At 37.9% G+C, this 21866-nt stretch overlaps 1 long non-coding RNA gene across 1 annotated transcript; it reads left to right on the forward strand.

The window, feature by feature from the left end:
* Positions 1–4569: 4569 nt before the first annotated feature.
* On the forward strand, positions 4570–21663 carry LOC147917343 (uncharacterized). Its single transcript, XR_015552020.1, has 2 exons — positions 4570–4818; positions 20996–21663. It is a non-coding gene; the product is annotated as an uncharacterized LOC147917343 (long non-coding RNA).
* The last annotated feature ends 203 nt before the right edge of the window (positions 21664–21866 follow it).

A 21866-nucleotide genomic window follows, 5' to 3' on the forward strand; every position in this document is an offset into this window, starting at 1 on the left:
ACTTCTTTTATACGGTTCTTGGTAGTAGACATCCTATACATTCTACTGATGGGATTTCCTCTTAATGAAGTGGCGCATAGTGGAGAAACACTGCAAGTATTTATTTGGGTATTTTGTCTGCTTTGCAAATTTAATATCAATATGTCAAAGTTCTTTGTTTAGTCTAGATATCCTTTAAATTCAAAATGTCCAAAATGAAGTTATTCCCCCACCCAACAAAGCCTCTCTCTTTTTTTATGAGTTATATTATTGTATTATATTAGCCATATTATTCCTATGAATCAAGCTAATCATGTCTACTGCCCTCTTAACAACTGACAAATGCAAAGAGCATCACAGTCCTACTGTTTCTTCCTTTGTAACATCTTCCTTACCCTCCCTCTCCCCTTGGTTGTGTCTGGACTCTTGCAATGGTCTGTCACGTGTTTTCCTGCTTTTGGTATCTTCTTCTTGTCAGTCTAGTCTTGATGGTGTAGTGGATGATCAGACAGTCCTTAGCACTGTACTGCATGGGTTTGATCTTACTTCCACCCCTTCATAGTTATATGAACTTGGGCAAGTTATTTCAACACAAATAGCTCCCATTTTTTCATCTGGAAAACGAGTATTATAAAAGTATCAAATTTACATATGGGTTTTTTAAAATTCAGTGACATAATCAATATAAAATTCTTGTAGTATCCAGTTCAGAGCAAGCACTATATAAATATTAGCTTATTATTTTATTCATTGTGCAATTAATCTTACTAAAGCATATTTTATCATGTCATTGCCCACTCAAAAAAATTGAAAATAGCTTCCCAATTCCAACAAGTTAGATTCCAGAGCAGAATGTTTATAAATGGCTGATGATTTGATTGGAGAACAGGTATTCTAGAAATTCCTTAGAGTAGTGCCCTTACCTTAAGCAATCATGTCCACTAATGCAGAAAGGGAAGCTAATATTTGGACACTAACACAGGGGAGAAAAACAGATAAATCAAGAACACCTCATAATGCAACCCGGAGGATCCGTGGGTGAGACATCTTCGCTATTGCTTGCAGGTGCTGTGTCATCCTTGCCCCCAGCTGACCGTTGCTTAAACCTCTGAATTTCCCAGTTCTAAACCCCCCAGTTCTTCCCTGCATCACACTCTTGTATGTGGTAGCTTGTACTTCACCTCATCCCAAAGAATTTGAGAAAGCTTACAAAAATGTGTACAGCAGGAGAAAAAATAAATACATGACAGTTTGTTAAATAAAATTAAATTTTAAAATGTAGCAAATGAGCCCTCTTAAAATCTGGAGTGTTCAAACCAGTTTTCCCAGTGTATGTGTGTGTATTTGAATTAGGCCCAGTAAAATGCGTCTATCTACCTGCCTACCTACCTACATACATATCTGTCTCTATATTTCTATATCTCTATATATCTATAAATTAGGCAGGCAACTGATCCACGGGGTGGGGCTGGAGATTAAGTTAGTTATGACAGTGAATTGCTGATATAGTCAGTTACTCAAAGTTCTTCTAAAGGTGAATCCATTGCTCTAGTAGAGCATAACAATATTTCGGTCAACGACAGACTGCATATACCCTGGGGGTCCCATAAGATTAGTACCATATAGCCTAGGTGTGTAGTAGGCTACACCATCTAGGTTTGTATAAGTACACTCTATGATGTTCGCACAACAACAAAATCACCTAACGCATTTCTCAGAACGTATCCCTGTTGTTAAGGGAGTCATGACTTATATGTAAAACTGGATGAACAACATTTTATATATTGACTGATTAAATGCTTGCTGTCTGATTTGCAAAAGCAGAGCTCTAACTGAACCTATCTGCTTCAGTTGGAAACAAACCAATTTACCTTTCTAAATGAGTGTTGCTTCTCGGAGGAATGGGGGCTTCCCAACTTTTACGTATGATGATAACAATTCTCTGTGGATTTGGAAATTCCAGTGTCTGGGAGGAATTACCATTTCATTCTTTCCACTTGAGAAACTACCTCTAAAAGACCTCCGGGAAGGGCTGGGACTGCTGGGAACATGAAGCTAAACAGAAGTCCCCTTGAGGTAGGGATTAAGGAGAGTATATTAATCTCATACGAGTTCCCTTCACAAATCCTACAGAGATCAATATATTCATAGGTCAAAAGCCAACTGTGAAGATTAATTAAATTCTTAGGTTAATTCTCCTGATCCAATTCCCCAATTTTCCATAAAAATAAGTCCAAGTCCTTGTAACTTTAGGATCTCTCCCAATTATGCGCTATCAAGAAAAGCAATAGAGACTTCTGGGAGGCTGTAGGGAGAGGTCTTACAGGCAGCCGCAGAGCCCAATATTTCAGTGGACTATTGCTGACTTGCATCTATTGAGGGAAACTACCCACAGCTCTTAGATGGTTGTCTCCAGAGATACTTCCAGTTTGTGCCACCAAATCCTTTCTGTGTTTCCCAAAACTGCATTAGAAAACTATTAAAATGGACGGTAAAGATAGGACTGACATTTTCATCAAGGTCTCAAGCTAATTTAGGGGAACACTAGCCTCACTTTTATTTCAAACTTCACATGTTTTAATGAATAAGATAATGTAAGTGATTATATGAGATGACACGTGAGAACTTTCTTTGTAATGAGGTTATATAAATGGAAAGCATTATTATGGGTAAAATTTCCGGTGTCTGAATCCTCCAGATTCCTCGGGGGGCTTGGCCCCAGGATAGTACAGTGTTGAGAGCTGAATTGTAAGTAGACCAGTAGAGGTGACGTTTACCATCCTCCTCTCAGAGTTAAGTGAGTGGGGGTGGGGCAAGTGTTGTTGCAAGGCTGATGTGTTCACTTCTCCCTCCTTCTCAAACCTGTTTTGGCAGTAGGGTGAGCTAGCCAACTTCTTCTGGAGACAGTAAGCGGGGGAGGGGTTGGGTCAGGAGTAAATCCTGTCCAGTTGACCTGGCTTTTTTCCCTCCTTGCACAGCAGTTTCACATTGACTCGGGTTGTACTTGTCTTTTCTTATTTGAGTTCAACATTTATGCTTCTAAGATTCTGACCTTCTTGCTCCTGGAGCCCAAAGAGGCAAATAACAGGGAAAGAAAAATCAAGAAAAAAAATAAAAACAAATGAAGATGGAACAGAAAGAAAGCTAGAAAAGAAGCAAGAGGATAGAGAGGAAAAGATTGAGGTGGAAATTACTATTGGGTAAAGATCTTAATTGTTCTTGGTTTCAGTTTCCTCTTTTGTTCTGTAACACAGGAATAATCAAGTAAATAGCTTTTAGGAAAGTTGGGATGATTCTATAAGTATATAAAGGATGTGAAGCAGTGCCTGGCGTATTACTGGTGATCAAGAATTATTATTATTATATTATGTTATTCTAACAAGAGACTTGAAGTATAAGGAATAATTTTGAAAAGTCACATTTGCGTCAATCTATCTTTGGCCAAAGATAGCTCCATTTTTTTTTTTTTTTTTTTTTGAGAAACAAACCATAATCCCTACCCTTGCTGAAATGGATGGTAGAGGTGATCTAATCCTTGCGTTCTGGTCACCATCTTTGGTGCCCATGACTCAAGTAGACAGTGAATATGTACAGATTTGCTTCCTCTGGACCCCAATTATGAACTTAGGATTCTCATGTGTGTGGCCATAGGTCTTTTATTACCCTGGGTTTACTTTTCCATAAAAATGACATGATTCATCAAATAACTCAGGGCCTTTTGCAATGGAAATAATTAGAAAGTAGCCAGAGATGCCTCATGGGTGAGACTGATCTCACTGAAGAGTCACGCCCACGCCCTGAGTTCCAAGGGTTGTTTGGTGCTAAGCCTGAACAGCTGCCACCTGGGTTCTGGATTCAGCTGGTTTGATTTAGGATGGTGTAAGAGGCACCAGAAAAAGATGATAAAAGGCCTTAAGAAATCCTTTTCAATTATAGGTGTGGTGTTTTCAAAATTACCCTGCTTTCAGTGAGCTCAGCTCCATCCAGAGGAAAGAGAAGTCTGTAGCCAGCCAAAGACAAATGACTTTGTTAAAACTCTGCATATAGAAATACAGAAGAAGGAGGCTGGGAAAGGAAGCTGATGCCTTTATCTTTACCCTCAGGTGCAATGTTAATATGAAGTAGGCAATCATCTAGTTACAAGCTCAGCCAGCAAACCCCAAGGAATGTATCTAAGGCATATCATGTCCTCCCTTATGATGAATCTCCTGAGGGATCCTCTCTGGTCCCTTGAATTTGTCCGCAGGACAAACCATCACCACAGATAACTCTGGGTATCAATAGACTGGGAGAGTCCTTGCTAAGCCCATTCTTATCAAAGTTTCTTATCAAAGTTCTGTTTACCAAACATTTACATTTGTAAGGGAAATCTCCATTTGTAAAAGTACCTCTCTCTTTGTACTGGGAAGAAGGGCTGATGACCTCATCTCTAGAAACTTGTCAATGCAGAAGGCGAGGCCTTAAATCTGCATAATAACCTTACTATGCTTTTCTGGTACTCTCCCATAACTGACTCTCCCACCCCTAACATCCTCCTTTGTCTTTACTAAATCTATTTAAGAAGAGAACCTCTGCCATCTTGTCGAGATACTCAGTTTCCCTGGGTCTCTCCCATGTATACATGTTACAAAGCTCTCTTTGATTTTCTCCTGTTATTCAGTCTCTTGTTCAATTTAATTTGTATCCCAGCCAGAAAGGAACCAGAGTGGGTAGAGGATAGTCTTCCTCCCCTTCAGTTTGGCGACTTGGACAGGATAAAAATTTCACTAGCTGGATGCTCTTTGCTCCTGGACTACTGCAGCTGAGAGTTCCTGGACCCCTGACAAGAGCCGGCAGGAGGTAAGAGTTCTTACAATGTCAGTCTCCCAGATCTCTGCCTTCAGGGTACAGTGGAAGCTAGAGTGGTGAGTTTTTTTTTTTCTTTTCTAAATTTAGATTAGCAGGAGAAAACACGGGTGAAGCTAGCTTCTTGGATTTAGCAACTCTAGTATCTGGTTGAGTACTCATTGGCTAGTTGATTCTTTTCCTCCCGGAAATAGTCACTATTTCTCCTTGTCTCTATCTTTTTCATCATTTGTCATAAGACACAGGCATCTCTATAAGCCTGTTGTCTGGGAACATGCACATGAAGTGAAAAGCTAAGTGCATCTTGGATGCCAAAAAGGCCACAAATTTGGTGGGTGTGGGTCAAGCAGTTAAGAGCCATTAGGGCACTCACCACCTCAAGAAATCTCCCATGAAAGGATAAGTTGGTCATGGAATGGGGTAGATGACTTCAAGAAAATATCTGTGCAATGACGAGGTACTCTGGAAAGCACACACAATCCCCAGCCCCGCAGCACCTCCCCCCACAGGTATTCTGGCTCTGAGAGACCCAAGGCTTAGCTAAAGGTGTTAATGTGCATATCAGATGAGGTTTTTTATTTGTCTTGTTCTATGTCTCGAGACATAGAACATATGTCTCGAGACATAGAGCTTGGCTTTGTGACCTTTCTGGTCTCCGCTATTCAGAGGATGCATGTACTGGCACACATCTTGGTGGCCAGTCGAGTAGAATGGGGTTCTGGGAGATGCTTTCTTGGTCAGGCTGTGTCTACTCTCAGGAGTTTGTCATAAAGGCATCTCATTTGCTTTCATAAGGGGCCTTTGTCATCTCAAGATTGTTGCTTGTTGTGCTTTCTTATTCTGGGGAGTGAATTCTCCGGATCTCTTTTGGGGATGCCTCTTGCATTCATGGTGAAGCTTTGCTATGAGTTGCTGCTAAGAACCTACTCATCAATGTGGCCAGAAGATGGATTGTTTAAATTGGAAAAACTTCTAAATTGAGAGAAAAAAAATTTGGGAGACCTGTCACTATAATTGTTTTATTGGTACCTATGAAAACGCCAGATTTAAAAAAAAAAAAAGAAAAAAAAATGACTAACCTTAAGACCCTGACTCAGGTTACAATTAAATTGAGAAAATGTAAAAGTGTTAAGTGTTGATAAGATTATAAAGGTTGGAATGTTTGAGCAAATTTTATATAAAGAGGTTATATCAACTTTGCCTGAGTATGTTTTAAAATGTCTGATTGGGAATGCTTCCCCTGTCCAAAATTATAAGACCAAGACCTATTGATAAAGTCCTAATGAAAATTATGGTTAGAGGTATAAGAGTTAATGGAATTCAGATGAAATTTTGTAGAACAACTGATATATTTACGGGCTTTATGTGAAGTGATTGTATCTTTTTTTTGCCTGATTGTATTATAAATTGTATTGTGGGGATAAACATTGTGACTCACTGGGGAATGTTTCCCCTGCCTGATTGTAAGACAGCATATGAGTCTGCCCTTCAGACAGTGTTAAATAAACTCAACAAAAAGGAAGTCAATAGGGTTGCCTGAGCCCAGGCTGTAAGAGATAAAAACTAGCGGCTAATATGGGGATAATAACAGCCCTCCCCCAAGGTAAATTGGTCTAGGGTTAAATTGTACACTTAGAAAAAAGGCCTCAGGTCAGAGGGAGAAGGTCAAATACCATATGATTTCCTTCATTAAGTAGTAGATAATAACAACAATAAACAAACACATAGGGACAGAGATTGGATTGGTGGTTACCAGAGGGGAAGGGGGGAGGGAGGAGGGTGAAAGGGATAATTCGGTACATGTGTGTGGTGATGGGTTGTAATTAGTATTTTGGTGGTGAACATGATGTAATCTATGCAGAAATAGAAGTACAATGATGTACACCTGAAATTTTTACAATGTTATAAACCAATGTTACTGCAATAAACAAAAAATTAAAAAAAAAAAGGAATATAAATATTAAAAAAAAAAAAAAGAAAAAAGGCCTCAGTTAATTGCTTTGTGCAGACTTTTAAAGGTCTGATACATTGTCCTGAAAGTTTTAGAACATCATACAAATCTTTTGATCCACCTCAAGTTAAAATTTTCCGTGATATAAAAAAGGTAATTGGAAGATATGTAAGTAGAAGGGTGCATCAACCTCTTCTGTCATTCAAACTGCAATCCAGTTCTTTGGGGGAACTGGAAGCAACCATCTTTGTCTTACAAATCTCTGCAAGGCCAGAGGTATGGCTTTAGAAAGCAGTTACAACCCAATTTCTGAGAAATTAAGAGCAATTGTCCTTAAGAAAATCCTTGCAAGACTGGAAATGCAGCTCTAGAGGCAGTTCAGGTTCCACCCTTCCCTTTATCTCAAAGAGCTTGCAAATCCTCTGGGGAATATCTAGACCATCACTAATTCCTAAGACTGAAGGAGAAAAAAGGGGAAAACGCCAAAAAATGGCCATAAGAGCACTCTCACCAAAAATTTAGCATCTTGAGTGTCCTCCACAAATATTAGTAAAAAGTCTTAAAACAAAATTTAGATTCATAACTAGGGAGCTTTATATTACTGTACCTGATTCATGACTAATTTTTTTTTTTTTTGTGAGGAAGATCAGCCCTGAGCTAATGTCCATGCTAATCCTCCTCTTTTTGCTGAGGAAGACCAGCTCTGAGCTAACATCTATTGTCAATCCTCCTTTTTTTCCCCCTAAAGACCCAGTAGATAGTTGTATGTCATAGTTGCACATCCTTCTCGTTGCTGTATGTGGGACGTGGCCTCAGCATGGCTGGAGAAGTGGTGCATTGGTGTGCACCCGGGATCCGAACCCGGGCCACCAGTAGCGGAGCGTGTGCACTTAACCGCTAAGCCATAGGGCCAGCCCATGACAGTAATTTTAAAACAATAGCTGTGGAGACTCTGTATGTGTGTCTACATATATGTTACATATGTGTGATATTTTACCTCCGGATGGTATGGTCAAAATTAAGGGCTCTGTTCAATTGGCTTAAAGTAAGGACTTACAAAAATTATTTCTAAATGCAACTAACCCAAATGCCTTTCAAGTTAACATGATATGAAATAATCTTTGGTAAATGAAAGCTGGTTTAAGTTTGTTGGTTTGATTAAAATAGACATGTCCTCAGAGTTATCAACATTGGATATGATGCAGACATGTTATCACTGTTACAAATTTGTCAGGAAAATAATAGTTTTAAATGATAGCTAATTGTGTCTAATATCTCATGAAGTTTTTGTGGGTAATCTAAACATAATTGTTGGAAACAAATGATTTAGATAGATAAATATGGGTAAGAGTTTTGGGGTAGAATAATTATGCTTTATGGTGTGTATACTTGAAAGAACAGTTTCCAAATTCTTTTTGGTAATTTAAAACTTTAGAGTTGCTAAATTAAGTTAAATGATAAAAATTTGTTGAGTATCTGGGTCATTTTCAAATAAGATAAAATATGGAAACATTATTGCTAAACGTATCTAAGTTTATCTACTTTTGGCTTCTTATTACAGAAAAACTAAAAGGTGTTTTGGGTCTATTGGTAAACATGTCTTGTGTTCTACTAAAAGATTGTACTATATAGTAATGTGTTTCCAGAATTATAAAAAGTGTTTATAAATGTTCCAAGCCACAGAACGCTAATGTAAAACAAAGTTTATAATTGCTTAGTTTTTTACTTAAAAAAATTAAGGTTTCTGAGGGTCAAAATTCTAATATGTGATTAAGGCTACTAGAAATTAATGAGGAAAACATCTTTGTATTCAAGGAAAGTAAGATATATGTTTTCAGTAAAGAAGGTATAAATAAATGAAATATTTTTGGTTTTTTTTTGTTAAGAAAGATAAATTTAGGGGCCTGCCTGGTGGCATTAGCTGTTATGTTCGCACACTCCACTTCGGCGGCCTGGGGTTTGCAGGTTCGCATACTGGGCACAGACTGATGCACTGCTTGTCAAGCCATGCTGTGGTGGCATCCCACATATAAAGTAGAGGAAGATGGGCACTGATGTTAGCCCGGGGCCAATCTTCCTCAGCAAAAGGAGGAGGATTGGCATCGGATGGTAGCTCAGGGCTAATCTTCCCCACCAAAAAAAAAAAGAAAGATAAATTTGTCCTAAAGTACTAGAAGGGAAGAAAGAAATGCATGGGACAAATTCTGAACATAAAAAAAGGCTATAGAAGGTTTGTGAAAGAGGAATTCTGAAAAAAGAGTTTTGTACGTCATCAAGTTGGCTAAGATTAAAATGAATCTAATTAAGTAAATAAGTTTTAATGTCAAAAGTAAGCTGATGCAAAATTGAAGTTTGTTTTTTTCTCTGTCTTAAAAGGATAATTTTCTTGAACTTTTGGTGTGCTGTTGGTAACGAGAGTATAAAAGGTCTTTTCTTTGAGTAGTTTACCAGAAGGGTAGGGATTTTGTGTTTTATCAAAATACATTTCCTATATATTTTTATCAGGTCTTTAATCACAAGTGCTAAGGTTTTTCGTACAGCTATTTAATTTTCTGCATTTGCCTAAAAATCTTTAACTGTCACCTTGGTTAAATGGATAACTAAGCATTGTTTCATAGGGACCTATGATATTGTGTGGGTGAATGTTATTGATCTAAGTGTTCTAAAAATTATGTGATATTCCTAGAATTCTGATATGGTTATCAGTCATAATTCTAGTTATTTTCTTGAAGTATTATATGTCACAAAATAACCAAATTTCTTTGTCAATTGCCATTTTGGGGTCTTGTTTATAGACAGTTATTGTTTTACTCTGAGCCTTTGCAAATGTTTTCTTCAGAGAGATTCATGGAAAGGGCTCTGACATTTACTCTGCAATGCAGGTTTCTGACAAACTTTCAGATCATAAAACTGAACTGAGTAAGAAATTATAGAACTCTAAAGGAGAAACTGACTTCATGAAACCGCTAACAAGATTAAGATCAAGAGTTGATTACACAGAACTGAATGAACTGATGAGAATGATTATAATTTTTATGACTTTTGTTTGATTTTTTAAGTGTTTTGCTTTTTCAGATTTAAGGAAAACTTCTTCTCTTTTCTCTTAAGCTAACTGTGACTTATAGCAATTTGGTAAATGATACATTTGGAAGCAGAATTGAAACATTTATCTTTTTCTCCCTACCTGCTCCCTCAAGGATTTGGAAACTCTTAGCAAGCGAGTATTGTTTTCATGGCAATATAGATATTTGCATAAGTTCAATAAGAACCTGTTCTCCTTATAACAGGATACAATTGGAAACATTGGTTATATTACCAAAGCTTTGACTGGAATATTATATTTGAGAAAAACATACAAACTCAGATATGACAAGACAGCTTTTGAGAGACAAAGACTGGACTTTATAGAATAAAACCACGTGAAAATATTGGCCTGGTACCTTATGTCCAGCATTCTAAGCAACACTTAGTGGATAAGTAAGGAATGTCACTTATCTGGCAGGTGCAAGGAACCTCAATATTTTGGGGGACCTCAAGAAGAAGGGAATTCACCCAAATCTGTAGGTATTGCAGGCAAAGTCTGATGACAGAATCCTTGGCTTGGCTTTCCTGGGCCTCAAGAGGCCTTTGAAGTTCAATCTGAGATTCCTTATAAAAAGTTCCAGCAAAGCAGATTTAGAAGAGTCTATATGATCAATTGCTATTCTTGCTATACTCACGTAAATAATTGGGCCAAATTTATTGAAACTAGACTTATTTTACAAACTATTTAGTCTTAATTTGGCTATCTTTGGTAAAAATGAAGGTGATTTTAGAGATTAAAATTATTTCAGTGGAAACTATAGTACACATTTGTGGATATTAGATCCTAGTTCTGTTAATATCTTTGAGGTTTTTGTTTTCTACCTATAAACTGGACTGGATCCTGAATTCTTCTAGTCTCCTGAAATATCTGGCTACAATTCTCTGAACTAACGTTTTGAATTTTCTCATCCTTTTTATTTGAAATCATTGAGAACTGAACGACCCTTGTTCCTGAAGCCCTTACAAACTGAAGCGGGACAACTTAATAAACTTTATAGAGATCACCAGGATAGCATGCCTGTTGCTGTATAAGCCACTCAAAAGTATACCTGAACACCCAATGACATCATCAGAGATATTTAAGCTGCAAAAGATGCTTCAAAGTCTTCTTAACTGACCATCCTCTGATCTCAGAAACTGGTTTATAATTTGCTCCAACCATTAACCTTGTTTTTCTTTTGTTTCCATAGAAATGCTTCTTATTAAATACCTGATTGCTTGCTTCCAAAATATAGGCCTAACTTTGGTAGCCCACCTGCATCACTGCCTTCTAAAATGAAGTTAACTGGACTGATCTATTATCAGGACTAAGAAACAAGTGAGATGGAACAATCTACTCAGCTTCTGGACTATGAAACTTTCATAGTTTCATAAGTGTTCATAAGTTTCAAAAGGACTGTGAAACTTCAAGGGAAGTTTCAGAGGAGGGAACTGATGGGGTTCAGGTCAGGCCACCCCAAGATGTACCACTCTGGTATGTGGATTATTTCGAGCTGAAAACAATACAGGCTGAGAAAAATCATGAAGGGCATTTAACCTTCCCCTAAACTGCCTAAAAGAATTTAAGATAAGAGGCCTGTCCCCCGGACAGGCCAACACCATAGATAACTCTGGGTATCGATAGACTGGGAGGATCCTTGCTAAGCCCATTCCAAGTAAAAGTAGAAGTTATCCTTCCTAAGAAACATTTACATTTATAAGGGAAATCACCATTTTTTTTTTTTTTTTTTTTTAGTGAGGAAGTGTAGCCCTGAGCTAACATCTGATGCCAATCCTCCTCTTTTTGCTGAGGAAGATTGGCCTTGGGCTAACATCCGTGCCCGTCTTCCTCTATTTTATATGGAACACCGCCACAGCATGGCTTGACAAGCAGTGCATCAGTGTGCGCACGGGATCTGGGCCTACAAACCCCTGGCCGCTGAAGCAGAGCATGCGCACTTAACTGCTACACCATAGGGCCAGCCCCAGGGAAATCTCCATTTGTAAAGGTATCTCCCTCTCTGTACCAGGAAGAAGGGGAGACGACCTTATCTCTAGAAACTCTTATCAGTGTGGAAGGTGAGGATTTAAACCTGCATACTTTTGTTTGTTGTGCTTTCTGGTAATCTCCCATAGCTGACTCTCCCCTACCCCCAACATCCTCTTTTGTCTTTATCTGAATCTCTTTAAAAAGAAGACCTCTGCCATTTTGTCAAGATACTCAGTTACCCAGTGGGTCTCTCCCATGTATACGTGTTATAAAGCTTTGTTTGATTTTCTCCTATTATTTGGTCTCATGTCAATTTAATTTGTAGCCCAGCCAGAAAGGACCCAGAGTGGGTAGAGGATAGTCTTCCTCCCCTTCAGTTTCCATGGAGGCTTCATTATATGGGCATAATTGATTAAATCATTGGCCATTGACAATTGATTCAACCTACACGCCCTTGCTGCAAAGGGGGTGGAGGTGGGACTCAAAGTTCCAACCTTCTAATCACATGGTTGGTTCTCCTGGCAACCAGCTCCCATCCTTAGGTGGGGTGAAAAAGTCACCCATTATCATAACAAGAGACACCTTTGTTGCCTTCATCACTTAGGAAATTCCAAGGATTTTAGGAGTTCTTTGCCAGAAAGTAGGATGAAGATCAAATACATATTCTTATTATAAATCACAATATCACACTCCTATACCATGTCACACTTTGGTGACATGTACAATGCAATCAATCAAAAAAATAAAAGTTGAGTACTGACTCAAAGGAAACTCTGAAGATGCAGTGAAAAAAGTAACGGTGGTTTTAACAATACATCAACAGATTCTTTGATAGTCCTACCTTCATGAAGTGAAGCCTAATTTCCCTCCTGTTGAGTATGGGCTGGATTTAGTGACTTGCTTCTAACCAATAGACTAAAGCAGAAGTTGTGGCATGTGACTTTGGAGATTAAATCACAAAAGCACTGTGGTATGTGTGCTCTCTCTCTCTTGGATCACTTGCTCTAGGGAAAACAGCTGACATACCATGAGGACACTCAGGTAGTCCTGTGAAGCCCACATTTTCCTCTGCCAACAGCAATTTGAGCGAGCCATCTTGGAAGTAGATCCTCTAGATCTGTCAAGCCATCAGATGCCTTCTCATGAGGTTGCAGCCCTGGCTGACAGCTTGACTGCAGCCTCATGAGATTCCTTGAGCCAGAAGCTCCTAGCCAAGCTGCTCCCAGATTCCTGACCCTCAGAAATTGTGTGAGATAATAAATGTGTGCTGGTTTAAGACTCTAAGCTTTTGTGTAATTTGTTATGCAGTAATAAGATAACTAATACAGTAATGCATGATCCCTGGCCTCCACAAGTTTGTAATGCAGTTGGAGAAGCAGGTTACAGAACAAAAAATATAAATTATGAAAGACTCAGAATGTTCTATCATATTAAGAGGACTGCTGTGTAGTAGAACTCCAGAGGACGATATGCACCTCTTTGTGAACTGATGACCTGAAACTAAGCAATTTGGAGCCTGTGTGGCAGTAGAGAACAGTGGATTAGCTGATAGATGGATAGATAGATAGATAGATAGATGATAGATAGATAGATAGATAGATAGATAGATAGATAGATAGATAGATATAGATATATGGACAGAAAGACAGATAGTGAGTTATGTCCTTGGGAATCTTCTTCATAGTTGTGACATGTCTGAGGAAGACAATGGTGGAAGTAGCACATTGTGGGAGATCAAGATTTGGCCACCCTGAAATTTATCTCTTTACCTTGATTGTTTTCTCTGAGGGACATTTGACCTCCCCCACTAACTGCCTAAAGAATTTGACATGGTGGCTCCTTCCTGGAACAGATCTTCTATCATGATGGCTATAAAGATAATGTAGGATAGAGGTTACAATAGCAAAGGGACCAAGCTTCTTTTATCAAAAAACTCTGTCTCTCCCTGACCACATTATCTATAGATGACCCCAAAAAGAATTGTCCTCCTGCCCTCTGAAGTCCCAGGCCACTACCCACCCTCAAAACGCTCCTCGCCTTTAGCTGCAATACTTAAGCAAGCAGCTTAGACAGAAGGACGAGTTGCTCATTTCTGAGTTTCTCCCATGTATACATGTTATTAAACTTGGTATTATTTTCTCCTGCTAACCTGTCTTGTTGATTATTTGGCCAGCCATAAGAACCTTAAGGAAAAGGGCAGAGGGAGATTATTCCTCTTCCCCCGACAGTTTTGGCGTAGTCGCCAGGAGCCACACTGGCTGGCAAGTTGCCTTCTCTGGCTGGAAGACCTGCCTTCTCCCTGGACTACTGCAGATGATGAGATACGGGAACGCCTGACAAAAGCCAGCAAAAAGGTAAGACTTCTTACCACGTCAGCCTCCCGGAATCTATCTGCGGAGTCCGGTGGAAGGAAGTGGTGAGAATTTTTTCTCTTTCTAAATTTAGATTGGCAGGAGAAAATATTTGGGAAACTAGTTTCTTGTGCTTTTAGTGACTCTTGGTTTAAATTTGGTAGAGTACTCTTGGTTTTGATCTTGATCACTTTTCCTCCCAGAGTAGTCTCTGTCTTGTTCTGTGTCCTGAGAGAACTTGGCTTTGTGGCCAGTGAGAATATTCTCCTTGGTCTCCACCATACGGAAGGTGCATTTACCGGAGTGCACCTTGGTGGCCAGTCAAGTAGACTGGGGTTCCGAACTGTCTCTTTGACCGGCTGTGCCAAGCTCTCAGGGGAGTTTGTCATAAACGGCCCAGTCCATAAGGGCTTTTGTCATTTTAACCTTCGTTGCTTGTTAGTGCTGGAAAAATCCCATTCCAGTATCACCTGCCCGGTGTCACAGATTAGCGGGTCTGTGACTGGAGGCATCCCACACTATTGTGGGAGACCGGAGACACCGTTTTCACTACACCATCCTTACCGCCTGTGCAACGAAGGTCTTTACTTGCTCTCAATATCTTTGGGAGTTAATTCTGTGGATCATGGGGGCTACATCATCTGCTTCCTCACCAGGGGCGCCTCTTGCGTCCATGGTAGATTTATTCTAAGCGTGGAAAGTTACCTCCGGCTCTTTCCTTAAAAAGGCTTATTGGTTCGAGTCACTAGTGGAATAAATACAAATGAAGATCCTACTCGTCAATGGCCAGACGACGGATCCTTTGAACTGGAAAAACTTCTAAATTAGGGGAAAAAAAATTGTTTTGAGAGCTCTCACATAATTATTTAATTGGTACCTAAAAAAAGGCCAGAAAAAGGAAGGGAAAAATTTGACTAGCCTTAAGACCTTGACTCAGGTTACAATTGAATTGAGAACACGTAAAAGTGTAAGTATTGATAAGATTATAAAGGTTGGAATGTTTGAGCTAATTTTATATAAAGAGGTTACATCAACTTTGCCTGAGTATGTTTTAAAATGTCTGACTGGGAATGCTTCTCTTGTCCAAAATTAGAAGACCAAGACCTACTGATAAAAATCTTAATGATAACTATGTTTAAAGGTATAAGAGGTGATGAAATTTACATAAAATTTTGTAGAAAAAAACTGATGTTATTTCTATTACAGAACTGGTTAACAAAAATAGTAATTTAAATGATGGCTAATTTTATCTGAAGTCTTATGAAGTCTTGTAGGCAGTCTAAATAATTATTGGGAAGAAATAACTAAATAGTTGTGAAAAAGATGAATGTTGGATGAACTTTAAACAATAATTATGTGTTATGGTGGTTACAGCTTCCAAACTCTTTTTGGTAACTTAAAACTTTAGAGTTTTGCTAAATTTTATGATAAAAATTCACTGAGTATCATCATTTCCAAATAAGATATTAGACATTGATTGCTAAATGTACATTTGTCTACTTTTGGCTTTGCATTACAGGAAAACTAAAAGGTGTTTTGGGTCTATTGGTAAACATGTGTTTTATTAAAAGATTGTACTATAAAGTAACATATTTCTAGAAATTATGAAGTGTTTATAAATTTTCCAAGCCACAAGATACTAATGTAAAAGAAAGTTTATAATTGTTTACTTAGTTTTTACTTAGAAATTAAGGTTTCTAAAGGTTAAAATTTCTAATTAATATATGTGATTGAAGCTACTAAAAAATTAAGAAAAATATGTCTGTGTACAAGGAAAGTAAGATGTATAAAGGTACAAAGAATGGAAATGTTTTGTTTGGTCGATTAAGAAAGATAAATTTGTCCTCAAGTACTAGGAGGGAAAAGAAAGATATGGGACAAATTCTGAATGTAAAAAGAAAGCTATAGAAGGTTTGTGGAGGGAATTCTGGAAAAGGAGTTTTATGCATAGTCAAGTTGGCTAAGATTAAAATGAATTTAATTAAGTAAATGAGTTTTAATAGCAGAAGTAAGCTGGTGCAAAATTATAATTTTGTCTTATTTCTCTTAAAAGGATGATTTTCTTAAACTTGATGAAGAGGTTACAAAAGATTTTTCTTTACCTTTGAGTAAGTCTACCTAAAAGACAGGAAAAAAAAAAAAAACTGTTAAAATAATTTCCTACGTTCAAAAGACTGAGGTCTCTCTATTAAGGCTTTTTAGACTGTTAATGCTCTGTTTGCTTTGATTGTTTATATTTTTAACAAGCTCCACCAAAATTCATATCTTAAAATAAGTCTTTTTTTCTTTGAGAATTTTCAAAGGGTCCTGGAACTTCTCAAAGAAATTTGCTCTCTTCCTATAAGGGGAAAGATACTAAACTTACTAGGCTTATTCAGTATGTTAAACTACATGGAAAACATTGTCAGACAAGTGATGATAAACCTTCTTAGGTGGTATTATGTGGGCAAATGTTATTGACATAGGTGTTTTAAAATTGTATAACATTACTAAAATTCTGATCTGTCCTGATTATCAGTCATAATTCTGGTTATTATTATTTTAAAGTGTTGTATGTCACAAAATTAACCAAATTTCTCTGTCAATTGCCATTTTGAGGTCTTGTTGTTTACAGACATTTCTTTGCTCTAATGCTTTTGCAAAATGTTTCAACTTCAGAAAAATTCATGAAAAGGACTCTGACATTTACACTGGAACACAGTGACAAACTTTCTGACAAACTTTCTGATCATAAAACTGAACTTGGTAAAAAAAACTACAGAAATCTGATGGAGAGACTGATAACTCCATGAAGCTGCTAACAAAAAGATTGGGATCAAGAATGGATTACACAGGACTGAATGAACTGATAAGGATGATTATAATTTTTATGATTGTTCATTTGAAGTATTGCTGAATTTTTAATGTTTTGTTTTTTCAGATTTAAGGAAAACTTTTTCTCTTTTCTCCTGAGCTAGCTATGACATAACAATTTGGTAAATGATACTTTTGTAAGCAAAATTGAAATATTTACCTTTTTCTCTCTACCTGATCCCTCCAGGATTTGGAAACTCTTAGTGAGTATTGTTGTTTTCATGGCAATATAGTTATTTGCATAAATTCAATAAGAATCTGTTCTCCTTATAACAGGACACAATTGGAAACACTGGTTATATTACCAAGGCTGTGACTGGAACATCATATTTGCCATATAACCATACAGCTTTTGAGGAATGAAGATTGGACTTTATGGAATAAAGCCACGTGGAAATATTGGCCTGGTACCTTATGTTCCAAGCAGCACTTAGCAGGATAAGTAAAGAATGTCACTTATCTGGCAGGTACAAGGAACCTCAAAATATTTTGGGGGAACCTCGGAAGAGAGGAATTCACCCAAATCTGTAGGTATTGCAGGCAAAGTCTGATGACAAAATCCTTGGCTTGGCTTTTCTTGCCTGAAGAGGCCTTTAAAGTTCAATCTGAGATTCCTTATAAAAAGTTCCAGCAAAGCAGATTTAAAAGAGCCTATGTGAGCAATTGCTATTCTTGCTGTATTTATGTAAATAATTGGGCCAACACTATTGGAACTGTACTTATTTTGCAAAGTACTTAGTTTTAATTTGTCTGTATTTGATAAAAATGAGGGTGATCTTAGAAAGAAAAATTATATTTCAGTAAAAACTATAGTGTACATTTGCAGATATTAGATCCTAGTTTTGTTAATTGTCTTTTAAGCTTTTTGTTTTATATCTGTTGACTGGACTGGATCCTGATTTCTTCTAGTCTCCTAAAATATCTGGCTACAGATGTCCAAACTAACGTTTTTCATTTTTTCCATCATTTTCATTTGGAATCACTGAAAACTGAACCTGCCCTTTTTCCTGAAGCCTTACAAACTGAAGCTGATGGACTTGATATAAACTTAAGAGATTACCCGATGACATCATCAGAGACATTTTAAACTGCAAAAGATGCTTTGATGCTGACATCTAAAAATCTTCTTAACTAGCTGTCCCCTATACTCAGAAACTGCTTTACAACTTGCTCCAACCATTAACCTTGTTTTTCTTTCGTTTACATAGAAATGCTTCCATTAAATACTTGATTGCTTGCTTCCACAATAGAGGCGTAACCTTGAGAGCCCACCTGCATCACCACCTTCTAAAATGAACTGATCTATTATCAGGACTAGGAAATGTGTTCAGTGAGATGAAACAATCTACCAACTCAGCTTCTGGACTATGAAACTTCTTTAAGTTTCAAAAGGACTGTGAAACTTTTAGTTTCAAAGGCGGGACTGTGGGAGATCAAGATTTGGGCACCCTGAAATTGATCTCTTTACCTTGATTGTTTTCTCTGAGGGACATTTGACCTCCCCCACTAACTGCCTAAAGAATTTGACATGGTGGCTCCTTCCTGGAACAGATCTTCTATCATGATGGTTATAAAGATAATGTAGGATAGAGGTTACAATAGCAAAGGGACCAAGCCTCTTTTATCAAAAAACTCTGTCTCTCCCTGACCACATTATCTATAGATGACCCCAAAAAGAATTGTCCTCCTGCCCTCTGAAGTCCCAGGCCACTACCCACCCTCAAAACGCTCCTCACCTTTAGCTGCAATACTTAAGCAAGCAGCTTAGACAGAGGGACGAGTTGCTCATTTCTGAGTTTCTCCCATGTATACACGTTATTAAACTTGGTATTATTTTCTCCTGCTAACCTGTCTTGTTGATTATTTGGCCAGCCATAAGAACCTTAAGGAAAAGGGCAGAGGGAGATTCTTCCTCTTCCCCCAACAACATCAACCTGGATCTTTAAGGTTTAAGTAGCTTTAAGTAGCTCATTGAGATTGCATGCTACACAACATGCTACTAAAGCAGACAGTTAAGCAGTCTAATAAAAAATTTCAGTTAAGGTAGTTGATTAATCATTGTGCAAGCTTGCTTTTCCAGGCTTTGATGCTAACATTGTTCTTGCCATTGTTTATTGCTATATATTGTGTTTTCCTTGAACTGTACCACCAGTGGGTCTTTAATCCCCATTAGTATGAAATGACCCAGCCCCTGTCAAAGTTGATTGGATTAAAGGTTGAAAACTTGATTCCAACTGTAAACAAAACCAGAGGTCCATTTGCAGGAATTAAGAATGGGGACTTGGTTGAGTTACTCTCTTAAATAGAGGATAGGCTAGTATATGTTGTCAGCCACATTTTCTTCCATATCAACCTGGGAAGCACAGAAATCTAGTCTGGAGACAGAGACAAAGAAGCGAGTTTCATAGCATGACCTGCAATTTTATAATAAATTGTCAGTTTCCTCTTATCACTGCAGCTGGTTAGAGGTGGATCTTTTCTGCAACCAAAAGAATCCATCACACTATTCATGATTTTACAGTTCAGGCTATTAACATTAAAAATGATTTGAACTTTGTCTATTGCATATTATAATAAGGTCCCAATGGCAAAGCATCTATTCGTTTGCACTTTAAATGATTTTCTTTTTCTAAATTGAATAACTTCCCAGAGAAATGGCACAAGTAAAAGAATTTATAAACAACATCTGTCTAGCTCATGTTATTGGTTATTTGTGTAAAAATCTGTCTTATTACTCACACAAGATTTTTTTTTATCCTTTGGGAAAGAATAATCTCTCTGATTTCCTGTAAGTAAAAGAGCCAGGGAAAATTTTTTATTCTGATCTAAGTTGTTTCTTCAGTTTTGATTATAATACCTACTATTTCCCCATCCAGCCAAGAAAAATCTGACCTAGCATAAAGCTTTAGAATAATTTTGATTTAAAAAAAAAAGTTTCAGGGGGCCAGCCGGTGGCGTAGCGGTTAAGTTTTCGGGCTCCACTTAGGTGGCCAGGGGTCCACAGGTTCAGATCCCGGGCATGGACAGACAGACGCACCGCTTGTCAGGCCATGCTGTGGCGGCGTCTCATATCAAGTAGAGGAAGATGGGCACGGATGTTAGCCCAGGGCCAGTCTTCCTCGGCAAAATGAGAAGGATTGGGAACAGATGTTAGCTCAGGGCTAATCTTCCTCACAAAAGAAAATAAAGTTTCAATAGCAACAATACATCAATTTAAATCAAAAAGACTGGTATGCTCCCATAACTCATTGAAGAGATATAGGTAAAGAAGTTAATAAGATAAACCTAAAAAAAGTTTGAAAAACTATAACATGCCCTATAAAGAAAATGTATTATCATTATTATTAAGTCAAATAGGAATATTTTAATTTTACTGTATATGATTAATTGGACAGACACAACCAAAGACTAAGAAATCCAGCAATACCTCCCTCTATTTATTTTTCCAGCAGTGTTTGGATGTTTCTGAATTCCAGAAGAGCAGTGAGGTCTTTTCATCACAGGGTTTTTTTTCTTTTGTTTCTGGGGAAGAAAAATATCTGGTTTCATAGTGACGTCCAGTGTAAGAGATTGTTTCTCAGAATATTTCAACTCATCTTTGGGTCATTGACCTCTGGTCTGAAAATTGCAAGACGTTTCCTCGTGCAGCTTGTTCTTCGGAGCACTCCTTTTTCATAACTCTCGTGTCTACCCCTAGGCTATCTGTTCCAGCACAGAGGATTTATCTTTTCATCTCAGGAAATTTTGAAGGATTGTAAACATATATCAGAATATCAAAAATTATTGTGTTAGTCTTTTATGAAAAATTATAAGTTCTTATTTCAGCTTCTATCTTTTCTAGAATCTTCATCATAGCCCTTTTTATTGTTTCTTACACTCAGTACTAATGGTTTCTTATGGTAGCTGGTGATGATTCTATTGCCTTATTTCTCCCTCATTTTTTATTCCTTACAAACATTTAAGGGATCAACACAATCTGAGGCAAGGATGTTAGCTACGGAAGCATTCGATTCCTACCTGGAACTTGAGGTAGAGTGGTGACAGTTGGCAGGAAGGACTTTACTGGGACTGTGGGAAGAATAACCCTGGGTGAGTTAAACGACAATGCCAGAGAGGTAAGACAGAGGGCAACAGGGTGGCTGGGATGGTAAGAGGATTGTGTGCATACAAACATGCCCTAGATAAGGGTTGGTCACCTGAGATGGTATGACTGTGGAAAGAACTGTGAGGCTTTCTATGTGGTAGAGGCTAATGGTGTTCACCTATATCTGCTCCTTCATGGCACACAACTCAAGACATTCCCTAACCCCTCTTGCACCTGGATAGGGCCATGGAATTGAGTTCTGGAGGATAAAGTTCTAGCTCTGATCACAACATAATCCACGAAAGCTTCCACTCTCTCTCTCTTTCCCAGGCCACCCTGCTAAAAATGAAGGATTCTGAGGGTCTAAAAGATGATGCTACCAAAGGATAGAAGGAGCTGGGAGTCCTGAGTCATTGCTTAGAGGAGAGGTATATTGGACTTTGTATAACAAGAAATAAACTTCAATTATGTTAAGCCACTGAAAGCTAGTGTTTGTTTACTACAGTATTAATTATCCTGATTAATATAATATCTCTTTGGTTCTGAAGTTATTTTTGATATTGTCACAGAGGAGAATAAAGAAGCAGAAAAATATTACTCAGAGAGAGGATATTCAAGGCGGGGGGAGGAGGAGCAGAAGAACGCAGATGGCACTGGGCATGGGGGGCTCCCGAGACAGGAAACATTTTGTGGATGTACTGATCTAATTTTGGAACTGAGCAGGACACCTCTAAATGGGCCTTAATTTGT

This window comes from Ceratotherium simum, chromosome 4 (genome assembly GCF_057802395.1).
Source record: "Ceratotherium simum simum isolate JZ-2026a chromosome 4, ASM5780239v1, whole genome shotgun sequence".
Taxonomy (NCBI): Eukaryota; Metazoa; Chordata; class Mammalia; order Perissodactyla; family Rhinocerotidae; genus Ceratotherium; species Ceratotherium simum.